General features: G+C 37.3%; 1 pseudogene; it reads left to right on the top strand.

The window, feature by feature from the left end:
* Positions 1-604: 604 nt before the first annotated feature.
* Positions 605-22,029, top strand: LOC143665213 (ubiquitin-like-conjugating enzyme ATG3 pseudogene; annotated as a pseudogene).
* The last annotated feature ends 50 nt before the right edge of the window (positions 22,030-22,079 follow it).

The raw sequence follows: 22,079 nt of genomic DNA, 5'->3' as shown, positions 1-22,079 counted from the left end.
AAACTACAAAGAAAATAACAGAGACTATGCAAAGTCAAAGAGACATAAATTAGAGTACAGATTTCCAGGGGCAGAGTTAGGGGAAATGGGGAGTTAATGCATAATGGCTGTCTGGTTTCAATTTGGGGAGATGGGAAAGTTCTAATAATGGATGTGATGAGGTTTCTGCAACACTGTGGATGTGATTAATCCCACTGAGCAGTTGGAATGGAAATATTTCTGTATATATGTTCCCACAATTAAAAGAAAGAAAAGAAAGAAACAGCAACTAAAGAGACAATGACAATTAAATGAAACAGATGATCCTGGATGGGAACTGATAAGAGAGGAGAAAAGGCTCGAAAGGACATTGTTGAGAGGTGACAGCAGGGTCCGGTCAACAGGCGCTGCCAGGGGCGCGAGTTGCTGGCTGCCACACCCCCCCCCCCCGCCTGTCCCTCCCAGCGCATCTTGTCCCCTCAGATGCTAATGGCGGGGTGCGGATGCAACCCGGCGGTGATGGGGACATTTTCTGACTTTTGGGCCCCTTTCGCTGCTGCCTCAGCTGCCCTTCCCACCCAGTGGCGTGGCCGTGGCCCCAGGACGTAGAATATGGTGAACACTGAATGGAAAGGCACTGGAAGTGGCTGAGTACCTCACCCCAGTCCTCAAGGATCAACGTTTAAGGAAATGGTGTTGTCACCTCAGAAGAATTTGTGGCAGCAGGAGATCGCCAAGGCTACACTGTTCGACATGGTAATGGGTTATAGGGGAAGAATTGAAAGTTAAGGCATGGCTACCAGCAGGCAAACACTTTTTGGTAACCAAAAATGGGTCATGCTACAAGCAACAGATGGAATATTCAGGTGTGTTGGAAGCGATCATTGAGAAAGATGATGGTGATGGGGAGATGGGGAGATACCTATCACCGCACAGGTATTTCAGGAACAACGGAAGCACTTAAGGGGATTACGCTGGATAGCAAGAACTGTATAAAACCCAAGGTTCTCAGTTATTTTGTGAGGAGGAGGAGGAGAAAGGTGAAGAGGAAGGAGGAGCTGCTGATATGGAAGAATATGAAGAGAGTGGGTTGCTGGAAACAGATGAGGCTACCCTAGGCACAAGGAAAATAGTGGAAGCTTATAAAGCTAAAACTTTCTTCCTTTTTTTTTTTTTCAAGGGCAGGCATTGGGAATCGAACACAGGTCTCCAGCACAGCAGGCAAGAACTCTATCACTGCGCCACCATCCCCCCACATTTTCTAATGTACACTTCAGCAATCTTTTTTTTAAACTTTTTTATTGTATGATATAACATATACAAAGCAAAGAAATAAAAAAGCCATATTTTCGAGGCACTCCTCAACAAGTAGTTAGTTACAGGACAGATCCCAGAGTTTGTCATGGGCTGCCATACCATCCTCTCAGATTTTTCCTTTTAGCTGCTCTAGAATATAGGAGGCTAGAGGGCATAAATATTTTTTTATCATCACAATCGACTCTTCTTTTATGTAAAAAATCACATATATACAAAAAAGTAATAAATTTCAAAGCACAGCACCACAATTTGTTGCAGGATATATTTCAGAGTTTGGCATGGGTTACAATTCCACAATTTTAGGTTTTTACTTCTAGCTGCTCTAAGATACTGGAGACTAAAAGAAATATCAATTCAATGATTCAGCAATCATATTCATCTGTCTTCTCTGTATAACTCCACCACACTTCAGCAATTTTATAACGAATAAAGGGGCCTTTTTCCACTACTTTAAATATGTACAGCGTTGTTCTTTTTTTCCGCATTAAAATACTTGGACCTGTATGAACGCTAACTCATTAAGAACTTTCAAATTTAAACTGGAATGAGTAAATCAAGCAGTCTTAAAGTTATCAAAAGCCTTGTGTCAAAGACACACAAACTTGCATGAGTGAATTTCTTTCCTATATTTGATTTAAGATTTTTGTCATTTTTTTGAGAAATTATTGCTTAAAAAAAGATAATTACAATGTGCCTTAAAACTTAGAAGTATTTAAGTATCTTATTTTCCTTAGCTAAAACCTTTAGGTATCTTCTAATTTTCTTGACATTTGTACAAGCTGTCGTTCCAACAACAGAATATGACAACACAAGACTTCACACTGTAATGAAGAGAGCATGGAATCCTAAACAGTGGTTCTAATTTTTAAAGAACTAGTGTATGGATGTGTCCATTGACCAGATTCACAAATATGTACAACTTCTCTAATAAAAGGATTTATATGTTTACGCATTAAATAAAAAGTGTTCCATTAAAAAAAGGGCATTGTTGGGACATATGTAAAACATTGGCATTTAGACTGTAAGTTTTATATCAATGTTACATTTCTTACACTCTATGACTGTGCTTAGAGTGATTATATAAGTGAATATCCCTGTTCTTAGGAAATGTAAATGGCAATATTAAGTGTTCAAGGAGTATGATGTATACAACCTACAGACAAGTGTTCAGAAAATGGATTAATAAATAGATGGATAGATAGTGAGATAGAAAGATGGATGAATAGAATAACATGAAACAGGTTGTTGAAACTGGTGAATCTGGGCATCTAAGGGGTTAGAGGTATGTTGGACTTCTCTGTATGGGGTTTTGTATTATTTTTGTAACTCCTGTAAAGTGTGAAAGTATTTAAAAGTAAAAAGTTTTTTAATGCATAACTATGTTTTAAATTCAATTGTGGGAATACAGGTTGAGATAATAAGATACATTTCATTTTCCTATCTGCCTCATATCCTTTTTGGAAGAAGGTAATATTAGTTTACAAATACATTTATAAAACAGAGGAAATTTAAAATAAGGTGTTTCATTGGCAGTACTCCATTGTACTTTCCAATGATGAAAACAGATGATTGGAAATAGAACAGGATATTCTATTCTAAGAGAGACATTGATGACATATCAGGATAGCCAAGATGGTAACGACCAAGAAAAGGGCACGTGCAGTGTGAGTGAAGGCAAATGTGTAATTTGCTGAAGACAAAAAAAACTAAGGGGGAAAAAAACCCGAAAAGCTAAGGGGAGATGTGATGGCTGACTTCATACCTAGCGGGTCTATCACATAGAAAAGGCAATCGCTCTGCAAATATTTGCTCCGTGATGTAATAAAGGATCAACGGTGAAAATTATTACAAGGCATACTGCACCTCAATGTGAGAAAGGATGCAAAAACAGAAAGAGCTCTTTCAATAGCATGGGTCACCCTGAGAATAATTAGCCTAACTCTTCCTTACTAGATCTGCTGAAGCAGAAACTAGCTTTATAACCCATCATTGGATGTGTCAGGTGAGAGGTAGAATGTAAAACCCCGTAGGTCATTTTGTATTCAAAGGTTTTATGACTACTCATGACTGAGCTCACATCAAAGCAGTCTGTCCCCATTCACTCCTGTAAATTGTCTGCTTCAGAGAACTCCACCTTTCTCTGGTATCAGTCATTGCTGCTGCCACTTGTTCTGCTTTTCTCCATGCTGCAGTCTCACATCTAGCCTACTGAGTAGCTCCATTTGAGCATTCTTAAAAGTCGAAATGGTGAAAGTGGGATAATCACCTTAATCCCCACACTTGTTCTCTCTGCATTTTCTTAGTGTGTCCATGATAGGCTGAGCAAGGCGGACGGGTTGGGCTGGTAAAGAAACAACAAGCCCTCGTTAAATTCAGACAGTTTATTACTTACATGGATAGCAAAAACAAGAACAATAAAAGCTTGTGGAAGAAAAGGAAATGTGGTTCAGGCATGGTGATTATACTGGGAATAACTGACTTTTGACTTAGGCTGGATTGTGTGATGTGTGAGTAAAATAGTTTTAAAAAAAAGAAGAAGAATGAAAGCGCCAACTCCTCATCCCTTGTCCCACAGGATGGGGAGGCAGAAGGGGTTGGATGACAAGGCAACATGAGTGGTAGGTACTCTCCAGTGGGGCTTCAGGTCCATGCTGCAGCTGAGCAGCGTTACAGCCTTAGCTGTACCTGAAGGAGGGGGGAAGCTGCAGACCTCATACTTCCTCAGAACCCAGAGGACATAGGTTGTGTCTTATATAGTGCATCATCAGTATCTAGTGCAGTATCCAACTTCAATAAATATCTGCCAAGCCATTGTGGTAGCAGAATTCCAAGATGATCCCCAGGATCTCTATCTATCCCTAGGGTGTCATTTCCCTTTTTTGTTATTTATTTATCTATTTATTATTTTATTTTATTATTATTTTGTCATTTTCTTTCATGTAACTCCCCTCCCTTGAATTCAAGCAGAACCTGTAATTTGCTTCTAACTAATACAATATGGAATATTTTAGGTATAATTAAGGTCCTAAATCAGTTGATTCTGAATTAATCCAAAGTGGACTTTCACCTGATTCAATCAGGTAACAATCCTAAAAGGCCTTGAGGAAGGAATCACCTGTATTGTGAGAGAACTATTTGGCAAAAAACTATAGGTGGCCCCTAGGGGCTGAAGCCAAATCCCCTCTAATGACCCTTTGTCATAAAGCTGCAAGAAAACAAATTCTGCAAACAACCGGAGGAAGCTAGGAAGTATATTCTTCCCTAATCAAGTCCTGAAAAAATAAGAAAATAGCCTGGCTGACACCTTGATTGCAGCCTTGTGAGACACCAGGCAGAGGACAAGTTAAGCCATTCCTGGACTCCAGAATTGCAGACACTGTGAGATGATGAGTATGCATGGTTTTAACCTACTAAATTGGTGGTAATTTGTTTCACGGTATGATAGATTGAGTTATGAACCCAGAAAAACCGTGTTCTTAATCTTTTTTTTTAAATTTTTTTTATTAATCAAAAAAAAGAAAAGAAATTAACACAACATTTAGAAATCATTCCATTCTACACATGCACTCAGTAATTCTTAGTATCATCACATAGATGTATGATCATCATTTCTTAGTACATTTGTATCGATTTAGGAAAAGAACTAGCAAAACAGCAGAAAAAGATATAGAATGTTAATACAGAGAAGAGAATTAAAATAATAATACTAATAAAAATATATATATAAAAAGGAAAAAGAAAAAAAATAAAAACAAAAGATACAAACACACAAACAAACAAAAAACCATATTTCAGGTGCAGCTTCATTCAGTGTTCCAACCTAGTTACATTACACTTAGGTATTATTGTGCTGTCCATTTTTGAGTTTTTGTATCTAGTCCTGTTGCACAGTCTGTATCCCTTCAGCTCCAATTACCCATTATCTTACCCTGTTTCTAACTCCTGCTGGTCTCTGTTACCAATGATATATTCCAAGCTGATTCTCGAATGTTGGTTCACATCAGTGGGACCATACAGTATTTGTCCTTTAGTTTTGGGCTAGACTCACTCAGCATAATGTTCTCTAGGTCCATCCATGTTGTTACATGCTTCATAAGTTTAGTCTGTCTTAAAGCTGCATAATATTCCATCGTAGGTATACGCCACAGTTTGTTTAGCCACTCGTCTGTTGATGGACATTTTGGCTGTTTCCATCTCTTTGCAATTGTAGATAATGCTGCTATAAACACTGGTGTGCAAATGTCCGTCTGTGTCTTTGCCCTTAAGTCCTTTGAGTAGATACCTAGCAGTGGTATTGCTGGGTCGTAATCCATTCTGCCATTCTATGTCTTTTGATTGGGAAATTCAGTCCATTAACTTTTAGTGTTATTACTGTTAGGATAATATTTTCCTCTACCATTTTGGCTTTTGTATTATATATATCATATCTGATTTTCCTTCTTTCTACACTTTACTCCATACCTCTCTCTTCTGTCTTTTCGTATCTGACTCTAGTGCTCCCTTTAGTATTTCTTGCAGAGCTGGTCTCTTGGTCACAAATTCTCTCAGTGACTTTTTGTCTATAAATGTTTTAATTTCTCCTTCATTTTTGAAGGACAATTTTGCTGGATATAGGAGTCTTGGTTGGCAGTTTTTCTCTTTTAGTAATTTAAATATATCATCCCACTGTCTTCTAGCTTCCATGGTTTCTGCTGAGAAATCTACACATAGTCTTATTGGGTTTCCCTTGTATGTGACAGATTGTTTTTCTCTTGCTGCTTTCAAGATCCTCTCTTTTTCTTTGACCTCTGACATTCTAACTAGTAAATGTCTTGGAGAACGCCTATTTGGGTCTATTCTCTTTGGGGTGCGCTGCACTTCTTGGATCTGTAATTTTAGGTCTTTCATAAGAGTTGGGAAATTTTCAGTGATAATTTCTTCCATTAGTTTTTCTCCTCCTTTTCCCTTCTCTTCTCCTTCTGGGACCCCCACAACACGTATATTTGTGCGCTTCATATTGTCATTCAGTTCCCTGATTCCCTGCTCAAGTTTTTCCATTCTTTTCCCGCTAGTTTCTGTTTCTTTTTGGAATTCAGATGTTCCATCCTCCAGTTCACTAATTGTAGCTTCTGTCTCTTTAGATCTACCATTGTAGGTATCCATTGTTTTTTCCATTTTTTCTTCTTTGTCCTTCACTCCCATAAGTTCTGTGATTTGTTTTTTCAGATTTTCTATTTCTTCTTTTTGTTCAGCCCATGTCTTCTTCATGTCCTCCCTCAATTTATTGATTTGGTTTTTGAAGAGGTTTTCCATTTCTGTTCGTATATTCAGCATTAGTTGTCTCAGCTCCTGTATCTCATTTGAACTATTGGTTTGTTCCTTTGACTGGGCCATAGCTTCAATTTTCTGAGCGTCATCCATTATTTTCTGCTGGTGTCTGGGCATTTGATCAGATTTCCCTGGGTGTGGGACCCAGCTGGTTGAAAGGTTTTTCTGTGGAATCTCTGGGCTCTGTTTTTCTTTTCCTGCCCAGTAGGTGGCGCTCGTGGCGCTCGTCTGTCTGCGGGGCAGTCGGCCCGGAAAACCGCGTGTGAAGGCGGGGGTCGCTGGCCGCCGCGGCTTGGGGGAGTGCCGGTCCAAATTGCCCAGCTGGCCCGAGATGCCAAGCGTGACGGGAGGGCCCCGCTATCCAACGTTCCCAGTCATACTGGGGAGCCACGTGTGTGGAGGGGACCCCAGTCGCCAGTCGCCCCGGCCAGGAAAACGTGCGCCCCTCGGGTATCTCACCGCAGTGGATTCTCCCTGCCCGTTCAGCCGTTCCAGAATGGGGTACGTTGTCTTTTTGGTCTCTGTCGTGACTCCGGGAGCTGTTTCGTATTGTTTCTCTTTCTTTAGTTGCTTTTCTGGAGGAGGAACTAAGACCCGCGCGTCTTACTAAGCCGCCATCTTCTCCGGAAGTCGTGTTCTTAATCTTAATATCATTCCTGCGGGTATGAATCCATTTAAATAGGACCTGTTGAAGGTGTTATTTTAAGTTCAAGGTGGGCCACCTGAATCAGGACGAGTCTTAATCTTATCTTTGGTGGTCTTATAAAGAGAAAGCCCCAGGGAGGAGCCAGAGCTGGATGTGCACAGGAACCCAGAAGAGAAAGGAGAGGACATCAAACAACATCCGCCATGTGATGACAAGAATGCCGAGGAACCCCAAGGATGGCCAGCCAGCCAGAATGCTACAGGCTCTGGGAGGAGGCAAGCCTTCCAGCCTCTGAAACTGTGAGAAAATAAATTCTCATTGTTTAATTCACCCCGCTCTGTGGTATTTGTCATAGCTGGAAAACTAAGACACGCAGCAATAGATAATGAACACAGCCACGGTCAGGACAGCTAATGCTAAAGTGAAGAATTTACACCAATGGTAAAATTTAATAGGCAATCCTCCAGCACCCACCATGGTAAGAATGCAGGTGCACTGGAGTGAGGAGAGTTTCTTCAAAGATGTTGTGGCAGCAGGACAGGCACAGACAACTCAAGAGCTCGTTTTCATGTTTTGTTTTATTTATGATTCTCTTCATTCATTTCTTCTAGGTGTCTTCTTTTCCCTCATTCTCGTTTTTGGAGTGGTCAGTACATTATGCTTTGAAATTTTTTTGGGGGGATGCTATATGGCAGAGTCACATTTCATTACTTTTCCAAGTGAGTACCCTATTATTGCAGCACCATTTGTTGAATTTTTGTTTGCTTGTTTATTTTGTTTGTTTGCTTTTGCTTGTTTGTTTGCTTTTTGGGAAGTGTATGGACCGGGAATTGAACCCAGGTCTCCTGCATGGCAGGCGAGAATTCTACCATTGAACTATCCTTGTACCCTTATGCTTGTATTTTTTTTTTTTTGCATTTTTAAAAAATTTATTTTGTATTATCAAACCAATACAACATATAAACATGAACATTCTTAACATACAAACATTCCATGTATGGTGTACAATCAATGGCTCACAATATCATCACACAGTTGTATATTCATCACCATGATCATTTCTTAGAACATTTGTATCACTCCAGAAAAAGAAATAAAAAGAAAAAAGAAAAAACTCACACACACCATACCCCTTACCTGTCCTTCTTGTTGACTACTAGTATTTCCATCTACTCAATAGATTTTAACCTTTGTTACCCCTATTTATTATCTGTACCCCTTACCACTCCCTTTCCTTGTTCACTAGTATTTCAATCTACTCAATTTATTTTAACATTTGTTCAAGAGGGGGTATTTTTAAAAAGATAACCATGCTTTTACAGCATATGAATATTCTATACTTATGAGAAGTAAAGTGTATATAATTATATAATAAGAATGATCCAGGTATAGGTCATTTATTTTTTCATTTGTTGGACTCTTATAAAGAGCTGATTTCTTTTAGCTTTTTTACGTAGAAAAAGTAATTAAGGCAGTTCAGTGGTAGAACTCTAGCCTGCAATGTGGGAGACCTTGGTTCAATTCCTGGCCCATGTACTTCACCAAAACAAACAAACAAAAACAAAAATTCAACAAATGGTGCTGCAATAAGGGGATACTCATGTGGAAAAAGAATGAAATGTGGCCCCTGCCATACAGCATACAAAGCTAAAAAAAAAAAAACTAATTAAGTATTTGTTAGCTTAAGATGCCAAAGTAGGAAGAAGGTCATAGGTATGGTATGATTCCACTTCACATAAATTATATATATCCTGAGATACTCATGTGTGTGTACATGCACCGAAAAGGGTCTGAAAGCATGTTTACCAAAAGTATATTTGCAGCTGACTTAAGGAATCAGAGAATTTTGTCTTCCTTCTTGATGCCTTTTTTCTTTATAGCTTATCAATACAATGGAGGATGGTGACTAAGTATGGCTTTTGGGGCCATCCTGCCAGGTGTGAACCCCAGCACTCTGCAGTGATGGGTCCTTCATGCTGAGCCACTAACCTGTCCTCCAGGTTCAATGGCTCAGCCAGCGCCAGACTTTCCTTCACTTCTTCATCCAAAAGAACTGCCATTTCCGTTCCTGAAATGAAGATACAACATGTCCTTGCAAGACCCTAATTCATCATTGTTTCCTATTAAAATGAACAACTGGGATGAGCAAATAAAATTCATGCGGGTTTGGCATGATTGTTTTCTCGGTAGGCCAAGGCTTTGGCAAATTACTTAGCTTCTCAATGCATAGTAAATGGGAATAATAATTTACTTATTCATAATTTTTTTCATATATTAATGGGGTTAATCAAAAATAGTCACTGCCTGGTAGAGTTGTTGGAAAGATTAAATTAACCAATACAAACAAAACTCTTAGAACAGTGCCTGGCACACAGCACTAAACAAATGTTAGCTATTTTTAATGCAGTTATATTCTACTTCATTTGTATATAGTGACCACATATTATCTTTGTAAACAGAAAAAATTAAATTAAGACATGAAAAAATAAAAATTTCTATTATATATAAATCACATTAAGTTATTTTTTTCAATTTTCAACTACACAAATTGGCTAAAGTCTTACTGATAATCATAACATAGTTACCACATACAGAGATGGGATAACTTTAGAGAAAGCATTTGAACACTTAGATGAACATATATAAACATAATTTGCATTTACTTTAAATTCTTCCATTATCCTTAAAATAAACCACATTAACATTTTAATCTCATATGTTTAAAGGAACTACATTGCATCATGTCTTATCTCTGGGTAACGGAATTTTGGATAATTTGTTCTTTTTACCTTTATGTATATTCCAAATTCTTACAAGTAATCATGTGTTATTTTTTGCAATCAGAGAAAAAAGTTATTTTTAAAGATAAAATGACTTTCATCAGAATCCTTTTTGCAATGTACAAAGAAGAAAATAAAAACCGAACAGATTTGAGATGGCAGTGACATGAGGGATTGCTTTTGAAACATTCTGAAATTATATTTGTATTGTTTTTTTTTTACAAGATTTACAACCTAATCAAAACTGCAATAGAGTGGGCACCACAAAACAAATTTGTTCGGAGTACCAGAGCAAGCACATGACTAGTCATGACATTCAGCAGCATGTCCCTGGTGAAAAATAGTTGTTGGAATCTGCAGTGGTGGATGTTCTACTAATAGGGTGAGCTGCATGGAGACTCAAATGGAAAGATTTTAAAAGTAGAGATTAAAAATGAAAAAGTATTTTAAAGAAACTGGCTTTTGCTATGTTTGTACAAATGACTAATCAAAGACAAACACGCACTTTAGGAATATCAGGAAGCTCTCCTACAGGGAAATTAAAAACATGCACTTTGGAGTCAGACTTTGAATTTGGGTCCTGTTGGCCTAGCCAGGTAGCCTTGGATAAATTATTTAATATCCGGAGCCTCAGTTTCTCAGTCTCTAAAATGTGGATACTATTAATATCTACCTGAAGACCTTGCTGTAGCAATTAAATGAAATGTAAAATTCTTAGCAGTGTCTGGCACAAATCAATTGTTCTCTCTCTATATGAAAGATGTATATACAGTTGGTTCTGTTTCTTTTACTGATGTGAAAATTAATTGCATTCTTCCTATACCTTGTACCTTATATTCAGCTGTGTTCTAGTTTGCTAGCTGCTGGAATGCAATATACCAGAAACGGAATGGCTTTTAAAAGGGGGAATTTAATGAGTTGCTAGTTTACAGTTCTAAGGCCGAGAAAATGTCCCAGTTACAACAAGTCTATAGAAATGTCCAATCAAAGGCATCCAGAGAAAGACACCCTGGTTCAAGAAGGCCGATGAAGTTCAGGGTTTCTCTCTCAAGTGAGATGGCACATGGCAAACACTGTCAGGGCTTCTCTCTCAGCTGGAAGGGCACATGGCAAATACAGCGTCATCTGCTAGCTTTCTCTCCTGGCTTCCTATTTCATGAAGCTCCCCGGGAGGCATCTTTCTTCTTCACCTCCAAAGGTCACTGGCTGGTGGACTCTCTGCTTCGTGGTGCAGCAGCATTTCTCTCATTCTCCAAAATGTTTCCTCTTTTATAGGACTTCAGAAAGTAATCAAGACCCACTCAAATGGGTGGAGACATGTCATCCCCTAATCCAGTTTAACAACCATTCTTAACTAATTCTCATCAATCAGGGAGATGATCTCATTACAGTTTCAAACATACAGTACTGAATAGAGATTATTCTACCTTTATGAAATGGGATTTATATTAAAACATGGCTTTTCTTAGGGGGCATGCTTCCTTTCAAACCAGCACAAGCTGCTTAAGAAAAACTATATGAATGGGAAAGAAACATTTTGACTGTGTAAGTATTAAGAAACCAATTTCAAAGTTGTTTCTAAAATGTATTATTTTCCTATAAACACTTCAAACCTTTGAGATTTTTTTAAACTTTTTTATTAATTAAAAAAATTAACAAACAAAACATTGATATCATTCCATTCTACATATACAATCAGTAATTCTTAATATCATCACATAGTTGCATGTTCATCATTTCTTAGAACATTTGCATCGATTTGGAAAAAGAAATAAAACGATAACAGAGAAAAGAAAAGATTATACATACCATACCCCTTACCACTCACTTTCATTTACCACTAGCATTTCAAACTACATTTATTTTAACATTTGTTCCCCCTATTATTTATTTTTATTCCATATGTTCTACTCTTCTGTTGATATACCTTTGAGATTTTTATAGAAAGGCATACCATACCAGAGACATACCATATCAACTATATTATCTTATCCTGTATAAAATAAAAGCAAAGCAGAGACCCTAGCATACAAGTGAAAAATCTCTTCAACTTACTTCATACCTAATGATTTCCGAATCCTTCTGAACTTGTAAATTGTTGTCTCTTCTATCTATGAACTAGACTGTAGACTGTAGACCTCGGATTTAGACCTTGAGTGCTGGGATAAACTCCTGACATTAAGATGCCTAAGATACTAGAATGCCCTTCTTTACACAAAGGCTCATGTCCTTCATGGAACACCTTGGAAGATATCAAAGTTGGCCTCAAAGCTTGCCTATGAGTTAGCTGAACCCTTAAGAGTACATGAGGGTACCTAACTACAACTTTTAACCCAATCTCCAGCAAGCATAGTGCTGATATTTTAAGTATACTTTCTCAGTCAACTCATAACAACCTTAATGGGGTAGAAATTCTGTGTTCACCCCTACTTTAGAAAGAAGGAATTGGAAGCTCAGCAGGAGCTCATTGTTTGTCCAAGGTCCAGCTGCCTTTCAATCCAAATATGCCTGATTCCAAAACCTTTGCCCTTAATCCCTATGCTTCTTTGCCATTTCATTGAAGCTAAATTGAGCATTTCTAGAACTATTGGGTACTAGAAATTTCTAGAGATTGGGTTAAAAGTTGTAGTTAGGTACCCTCATGTTCTAGAAATTTCTAGAACATTACCTAAAGGGTAAAAAATATTTACCCTTTAGGGAAAAGCCTCTCTTCAAAGTTCTTTTGCCCACCCCATCCCTACGGGAAGACTTCTCTGGAATGATAGAGCATCCCACATTTTGGACCAGAGCGAAAGTGGATCACCTCGATCCTTTGCCCAGAACTTAGTTTAAAATGAACACAGAGGCTTCAGCTAAACAGAGTCTTCCCCTCAGACCTGGCACTCCCTAAACTAACAGCGGCAACTGGTGACCTCCTCATCCAAAGAGGGGATCAAGTCTCCTAGGCATGGAAGTGTAAAAGTATAAAAGCATGGACTTGCTACTTTACCCAAACTCTCCAATTTTTCCTATCATTTTCCCCATTGTTATTGTTGGCATTTTCTATTTGAAAGAACTCAGTATCACCTATGAACCTGGTATTCTGTCTTCCACATGACTTACGTAAGTTTTCAGTAGATACCACCTAGCACAGAAGGATCTCTGAACAGCAGGGGCTGTCAATGCTTCTCCATATTAAGACATGTTTATTGATTCACATGGTTACTTGATTTTAAGCCTGCTCCCTACCCATGTTAGAAAGAAAAGTGCTGCAAATTCAATGACCCAATCCTTAAAATTTATTAAAGAGCAGGTAATTTTTCTGCCTTAAGGATTTTTTTTGAAGTCATACGTTGTATTTGATCTACTGATTTTCCTTTTGGCACAACAGTAATTGTTTCCCTAAAAAGTTCACAATATTTCTATGTGAATTTCCCTTACAAGCTATGTGCCTTTTCCCTAGTAGATTGTTTTTTACATTCTTCAGTGATCCTACACTTTAATTACAGGTTCAACTAGTTTGTCCAATATAGTGTGACACTCACTATCTGTAAGTTTCCACAGCTATGCCTGCAATTCTTCTTTTAGATTGAATTCAGATAGGCAATCCATCAGTCCCCTGGAAAGCGTTCAGTAACAGTATATACAACTTTGCCTGCAGTTGCACAGTTTTACCTTTGGCATTCTTTAAAACCGTAGGTAGACCAACTTCTGTTGGTTTCCTTCTGGTGTGTTAACTAGTTCCTGGATACTTATAACTATTTATTCATAAAAGTAATACCACCTTGTATTTGTATAATGCTTTATGCTTTTCATCAAGTCCAGTAGCACTGATCAATTTCTATGAATCAAAAGACAATTTAACAGTGGGACTTTTGGTAACATTTCCTTAGTAAAGATGGGGGAAAAGTAAAATGACTTCATTCATTCTGTTAGAACTATTGGATTTCCTTCTATCCTGATTAACTGGTTTCCATCATTCTCTACTTCATCTGTGCTGGTTTGAAAGGAAGTATGCCCCCTAAGAAAAGCCATGTTTTGATATAAATCTCATTTCTTAAAGGTAGAATAATCCCTATTCAATACTGTATATTTGAAACTGTAATGAGATCATCTCCCTGGTTGATGTGATTTAGTTAAGAATGGTTGTTAAACTGGATTAGGGGATGACATGTCTCCACCCATTTGAGTGGGTCTTGATTACTTTCTGAAGTCCTATAAAAGGAGAATGAGAGATTCAGAGAGATTCAGAGAGATTCAGAGAGAGCAAAGAATGCTGCAGCACCACGAAGCAGAGAGTCCACCAGCCAGCGACCTTTGGAGATGAAGAAGGAAAACGCCTCCCGGGGAGCTTCATGAAACAGGAAACCAGGAGATGAAGCTAGCAGATGATGCTGTGTATGCCATGTGCCCTTCCAGATGTGAGAGAGAAGCCCTGACTGTGTTCTCCATGTGCCATCTCACTTGAGAGTGAAATCTGAACTTCATCGGCCTTCTTGAACCAAGGTACCTTTCCCTGGATGCCTTTGATTGGACATTTCTATAGACTTGTAATTGGGACATTTTCTTGGCCTTAGAACTGTAAACTAGCAACTCATTAAATTCCCCTTTTTAAAAGCCATTCCGTTTCTGGTATATTGCATTCCAGCAGCTAGCAAACTAGAACATCATCTTTCTGTTTTAGTTAAAGTTTCCTTTCTTGGTTTACAGTTCCCTGCATGTGGCTTTTCAAAAATTTTTTGAGCATCGTCTGTGACCACATTAGTTGATTTTTAAAGAAAATTTTAAAAACAGTTTTTATTTAGTGGACATCTCATTTGTGCAAGCATAGTGCTGATATTTTGAGTATACTTTCTCAGTCAACTCATAACAACCTTAATGGGGTAGAAATTCTGTGTTCACCCCTACTTTAGAAAGAAGGAATTAGAAGCTCAGCAGGAGCTCATTATTTGTCCAAGGTCCAGCTGCCTTTGAATCCAAATATGCCTGATTCCAAAACCTTTGCCCTTAATCCCTATGCTTCTTTGCCATTTCATTGAAGCTAAATTGAGCATTTCTAGAACTATGGGTAATAATTGGATACAGATTATCTGCATTCTAGTCTGCCTTTGCCACAACCACCTATTTGATCCAGAGCAGAAGATAATAGGAGTCTGTTTCTCTATATGTTAAATGAGAAGATGGAATATATGACCTTTTAGTGTCTTCTAATTCTGTGATTCCATTTATGTAAATATTCGCTAATCCTTAAGTGGTTGTGTGTAGGCACCAAACTAAAGTAAATATACATATATATATATATATATATATATATATATATATATATATATATATATAAAAGATATATATATATATCTTTTAAATTGAAAGAGAAAAGTTTGATATTATCTGTTACAGTTCCTCCACACAGGACGTACATGTTTTTTCTACTATTTTACTTAACATCCAAAAAGTCTGAGGCAATCCTTAAGCAGTACAGACCTCTACTTTTGAGTATGGTAACGGTTATGTCTGTAAACGAATTTTATTCATTGCCATGAGTGATGGATGTACATGTTCATTTTCTGGCTTGAAACTGAAGCAATCAAAACTTTCAATGTAAGAGAGCATTTATTCTCTTTATTTGAATTGTATTTAGAGTAACTTAGTGAAGAAAATTAGCACTGTGTCAGGGCCTAAATTTAGCTATTAGACTTCATTTTTCCCAGATAATTTTTGGGTCTCTAGGCTTCTCTTATTCTTTATATAATGATTCAGCCTTTTTCTTTTTCCCATTTATAATGGAAATCTTTTCTGCTGGTTATTTTACTTGTCCTCATCTCCCCCTGTCTCCCTCCTGCCTGCTCCCATCCTCTCCACCCCCTTCTTTCCTCCATCCTTCTCTGCTCTGCTCTTTACCTCAGGAGACTGAAACATTCTCGCTGTATCTCACTGACTTCCTGTGAGCTGGAAAATATGGGTCATCTGAGGGTGGAAAACAGGGTGTTTCTTCCCTGTCCTCTAATTTAGCATCCCATCTCTCCCCCAATTACATTTTTGCCAAGTTGGCCCTCTTCCCTACTGCCAGCTCTAACTGGGCTCTGCTGACTATTTCCTTTCTTCCTTTTTGTTTTTTTCAGTCCCGGGGGGAAAATAGCTCTCCTTCTGTGGCTGGTTGCTTGGTGCCGCATCATATTTTGTCTCTTCTCTAAAATTTGCCTATATAATACATCTTTTTGTTAAAGTTTCTTTATTTGAACCATCTGGGAAGAATTTTCTACCTTCCCCAGGACTCTGACTTATTTGCCATTTCTTACCCAAAACCCATTGAAATGGAATTTAAGCATCTCATTCTAAAGATGACATTGGTTTTATTCACTGAATACACATTGCACATCTTGATATGGTCAGGATTCTACTAAATGCTATGAGAGGTACAAGAGTCATTTGTGGCATGATTTTTGCCCTTGACAAGCTTATAATCTAGTTAGAAAGTCCATGATAAACATATATTAATCAATCAACATATAACAGGATTTTGAATCTCAAATAGGTAGTTCATAGGACTAGTTAGGTGAAATGAGATAAAATTTACACAGGAAATGTTCACCACCAATTATACCACACTTCTTGTGTGTGTGTGTGTGTGTGTGTGTGTGTGTGTGTGTGTCACCACTGTTGTTTGTTTTCTGCATCAGAAACTTTTTTATTTCAGAGATTAATAAAATATATTACTCAACATGCGCTAGAAAATATTAGTGAAATTTTAACCAACCATGGAATACTCATGCTTGAAATACCATGAGTCAGCGATGTGTTCAAAGGTATCTGCTGTATAACATTGTGAGGGCCAAGATGTTATCTTTGTGTGCAAAAGGAAAATTTTCTAGTCAAACAAGAAAAGTAGGGCATTTGCCATTGATCAGTCTGGAACCATTCAACATCCAACACACTATTAAATAAGAAACTCTCGAATTGCTGTTGAATCTTATCTTCAATCTTCTTACAGGCCCAGAAATATGCACTAAAACCTAACTTACTCATTGGTATATTCCTCTACGTGATTCTGAGAGGAGGCCAGGGAGAAAGGAGAATGGCCAGGGCATAGACTGCACTCTGGTGTATAATGGGATCATCACAACCCAATAAACAGGATTCTGTTTTAAGACCTTGGATGTCAAGAGTACAAACTAGATCGTCCAACTATGGGTTGGGAAAGAAAGGTCCGAACGTGCAGAAAGGTTTAAGTTGTTTCAACTGTGTAGAGACAAGAGTGGTGCTATCTGTCACAGCAGGAAAGGCTTTGGGCAGGACTGGGGGACTTGCCCTCTGAGCTTGATTAGAGTTCAAACAGGCAAGAAAGAGGAGAGAAGGACTTCATGGAAAGAGCTGCAATGCAAGGGAGGGCGGAAAGACGGGAATGAGCCAGGTATTGCTCAAAGGACAGTGAAGAAGCCAGACTGACTTGACTGCTAAGGATACTTTGAGCAGTACAACATAATATTGGACACGATGGGAAAGAAGCAGATCAACTTCCTGGAATTGTGCTGTGGGATGGGAAGAGAGCACCAGAATTTCAAAGTAGTTTCAGCAATGTGCTGTCTCTTTAAGTCATATAACTCATTTGTAAGTATTAATGTACCTACTCTGTAGACTCATGGGTGGTTAGAAATCGCTATCAACAAACAGTACTTGAGTTAAATAAGCTCTTACAAGATTTTAGATCTGGAAACTGATTTTGAGGTCTTGTGCATGTTACAGTAGATGTAGGAAGACATGAAGTTCAAAAGTGCATTCTCAGCTAAATTGAGGGTGGGGTAGTTCTATTAATGAGGTAACTAATGTTTGCAGCCATGGCAACAATTAGTGCCATTCAAGATTGCTTCCTTTCCCAAAGTAGGAGGCAATGTTAACACTGATTCCCTCTCTCTGAACAGGAGACTCCTTTCCACCAGGAGTGTGGAAATGAGGGAAGCTTTTATTTATTGCCAGCTCCACCATCATAGGCACTGGATAAAGGGAAGGGTCATTGGGATACAGAAATAATAATGGGTGAGGATAAGAATTTTTGAGGTCTTAGCAGATGCTGTTGTGTTCATGCTACATTTCATGGAATTTTCTTTCCTGCCTTAATTCTGCTCTTCCAATTCCAAATGAGGAAACGTGACCCTGAAACCTACCAACCATTAACAATTGCTACATACATGTCTTTTAAATACTTATTTTAGGAGTAGCTATTACTTAAGCACTGAGCTAATAAATGCCTGGTGACTCTAACCTCTGTATATCAGAGAAATAAATAAAAATGTTGAAAACTGCAACATCAGTTATTGAAGTGAAATGTGTGGGGTTTTTTGTATTAAAGATACTAGTATGATATAACATTCTTATTATGACAATGGCTTTGACTCCTTGAGTTAGCGTAACAAACAACTTAGACTTTATGTAACTGTTTCACACAGTAAACATTTCCAAGTTAGCCCCAGTTTTTCTTATAAACTGATCGTGCATAAATCCCATTGATGCAAGAGCGTGATGAGATAAGTATGTAAAATGCTTTATAATCTGAAGGACTAAATAAAGATCAAGAAATCATTATTACTATCGTTCAATGAATCATGAGAGAACGTGTTGGAATGTCATTTGAAGGGTGATATTTTTGCATTCTGGGGAAATACTTATTTTTCTTAACTTTTTAATTGTATAATGTAACATATATACAAAGCAAAGAAAGAAAAAAGCAATAGTTTTCAAAGCATTCTTCAACAAGTAGTTACAAGACAGAATCAAGTTTGTCATGGGCTACTATAACATCCTCTCAGATTTTTCTTTCTAGCTGCTCCAGAATATTGGAGATTAGAAGGAATAAATATTTTTTATCATCACAATCAACTTTTTTTCTTTTTTTGTGAAAAATGACATATATACAAAAAAGCAATACATTTCAAAGCACAGCCCAACAATTAGTTGTAGAGCAGATTTCAAAGTTCGGTATGGGTTACAATGACACAACTTCATGTTCTTATTTCTTGCTGCTCTATGATACTGGAGACTAAAAGAAATATCAATTTAATGATTCAGCCCTCATACTCATTTGTTAAACCCTACCTTCTCTATATAGCTCCACCACCACCTGTGATCCTTCTCCCACTCTTTAGGGGTATTTGGGCTATGGCCATTCTAATTTTTTCATGTTGGAAGGGGCTATCAATAATATGGAGTAGGGAGATGGAACTAGCTGAGTTTTTGGAGAGGCCCTCTAGGTTTCGGGTCTTATCTGGTCCAGGGACCCATCTGGAGGTGGTAAGTTTCTGGAAACTTACCCTAGGGTATGAAACCTTTGTAGAATCTTATATATTGCCCTAGGTATTCTTGAGGATTGGCTTGAATGGTTTTGGCTAGAGTTTGAAATGCACTTATTTTTAGGAAGTAAAGATATTGAATAAAATTTTTAGATATTATTTATTGTGAGTTTGAGAATACATTATTGCATAATTATTTTATAACTATCCTGACTATAAACTTCCTAGCCTTGTGTTCACCAGGGACATTTTCCTCAATCTTTTATTGTTACGTAGTTTTTAGCTTTCTAACGGTGGAAGCTATGAGAGTTACTTAAGCCTCAGCAGTTGAGCTTTGTTCTTTAATTATGCCAGAGAATAGATATTTTATTTCTATATATACATACATAAAATATGTATATATATAAACACACCTATAGATAAATACATATCTAGTCACATTTATATGTACATGAGATATATATGACAGGAAGAACTGTCTTCATACTTCTCAGTTATATCTATTACTTATTACTTAAAAATGCAATAGCCCTTCCAGTAGCAATGTTTCTTGAAGATGATTGTATAATGATACAGCTTTCACAATGTGACTGTGTGGTTGTGAAAACCTTGTATCTAATGCTCCTTTTATCTACAATATGGACAGATGAGTAAAACATATGGATTAAAAATAAATGAATAATAGGGGGAACAAATGTTAAAATAAATTGGGTAGATGGAAATACTAGCAGTCAATGAGAGGGAGGGGTAAGGGGTATGGTATATATGAATTTTTTTTCTTGTTATTTCTTTTTCTGGAGTGACGCAAATGTTCTAAGAAATGATGATGATGATGAATATACAACTATGTGATGATACTATGAGTTATTGATTATATACCTAAAATGGAATGTTCATATGGTAAGAATGTTTGTGTTTTTATGTTATGTTTTGTCTATAAAAATATTTTTTTAAAAATACAATAGCCCAAAATGTATAAAATACACCTAACATCTGTACATGGGCACATACTGTTTTTGTACCAAGTATGTGTATATATATACATATGTATATATATGTATATATATGCTTTTATGCAAATTTAGAATCAAATTTGATTGTTCTAAGACCTGACGAATACTTTCAACTTTTTCAATCTTAAGAAAAGAAGAATTTCAAGACTCTTCACCAAGATCTTTATTTCTATAGCTATTAAATCCAAGGATCCTGTGGTGAAAAGCATGAATGAAAGTACGTCTGCTGTAGCAACATCAGTCTGCTTGAAGAACAAATTTTTAATTAAATTTTAATATTTTTTGAACTATCATAGTTTGAAATACATACAAGTTTTAAATTTTTGTCGATCTAATCGATGAGGATTATAATCTCCATGTCGTTTTTATTGCATGCTGTATGGTGGGGTCACATTTCATTATTTTTCCATATGAGTATCTCGTTATTGCAGCACTATTTGTTGAATTTTTGTTGGTTTGTTTCGCTTGTTTTTGTTTTTTAGGAATACTGAAAATCAAATTTATTTGCTACATTTTATCTTCATGTTGGTTACCATGATTAGAAATCCTCAAATTAGGAAAAGATGAAAACATAATTTTCCTTGATCGAGTATTTACGGTGCAAAGTGGAAACACGAAAACATTCAATATCAATCTTTCTAGCATAATTAATAAATGGTGTCATAATTGAGGTACACAAAAGCCTTTTTGCCAAGCCATGTAAAGCTTTATCACATTTAAGAAAATTCATGTATAAAACAAGTGTCAGTTCAAAATATAGATTACTTTTTAAGAAGAACCTGCAGGAAATAAAAAGTAATTAAATCTCGTGGAAAGGAAATGTTAAAACGGACGGACACGCAGACGATGCGCTGTTAACGCGTCATGGAAGCACAGGCATTGGGCGCAGGGTGCAGGGGGAGGCTGTGTCCTTCCCGGAGGGAGCACAGGTTCTCAATCTGAATCTCCTGGTCTGGGTTATGAGAGGTGCATTCCCTGCTCCCCAGCAGCCCCAACACCCCACAGGTCCCACGACCTCAGTCCTTTCAGAGAGGCATCATGGCCAGCCATTCCGGGCTTTTAGAAAGAGCTTTCCAGAGATTTGTCATCAACAGGTTAAAAAAAAGCTTTCAGAACCACTGGCTCCAATACACACTTCAGAATGGTCTAGAATGCTTCAAAATAGGAAATCAAGATGTAGTTATTTTTTTTACATTGAATTTTATACCTTAACTTTCATTTATTTATTGCTTGATTTGTAATCCATATTTTTTCACTCATCTGTCCATAACGTAGATAAAAGAACATCAGACAGAAGTTGTACTTTAACTTCCTGTATCAAGTTGCCGATGTTTTAAGGATAGAAGTTGAAAATAGAATACAAAATTCAGAATCACCTATTTGTCTCACAGACAAGTACAGCAAGTAGTAAGCAAGGAAATAGAATGACGATATAATAGCAAAAAGAGAATTTGTTTATTTGCCCAAGTTGAAATAACTATTTCTCCAAACTCAAGGTGTTAGGGCAAGTGGAATGTTTCATCTTGCCAACTGCTACATCATCAGTTTAACACTTCTCATATAATGAAGATGTCTCTCTATCACACAGACTTTTTAAGTTCACATGCTGATCTGTAAACAGTTGTCCTTCCATGTTCGGCAGCCAACCACTAAACATGCACACTTCAGATTCTTCCACGTGGCCTGGTGTTCCTCTCTTCAGAAATGTCAGTAATGCTTTTGGATAAAGTTTTGAAACATGAATGGTAAATTAACACCGGTATAGTCTTGATAATAG

The sequence above is a fragment of the Tamandua tetradactyla genome, chromosome 21 (assembly GCF_023851605.1).
Source record: "Tamandua tetradactyla isolate mTamTet1 chromosome 21, mTamTet1.pri, whole genome shotgun sequence".
Lineage (NCBI taxonomy): Eukaryota > Metazoa > Chordata > Mammalia > Pilosa > Myrmecophagidae > Tamandua > Tamandua tetradactyla.
Note: the sequence above shows the minus strand (reverse complement) of the source record. Positions and strands in the feature narration are given on the sequence as shown.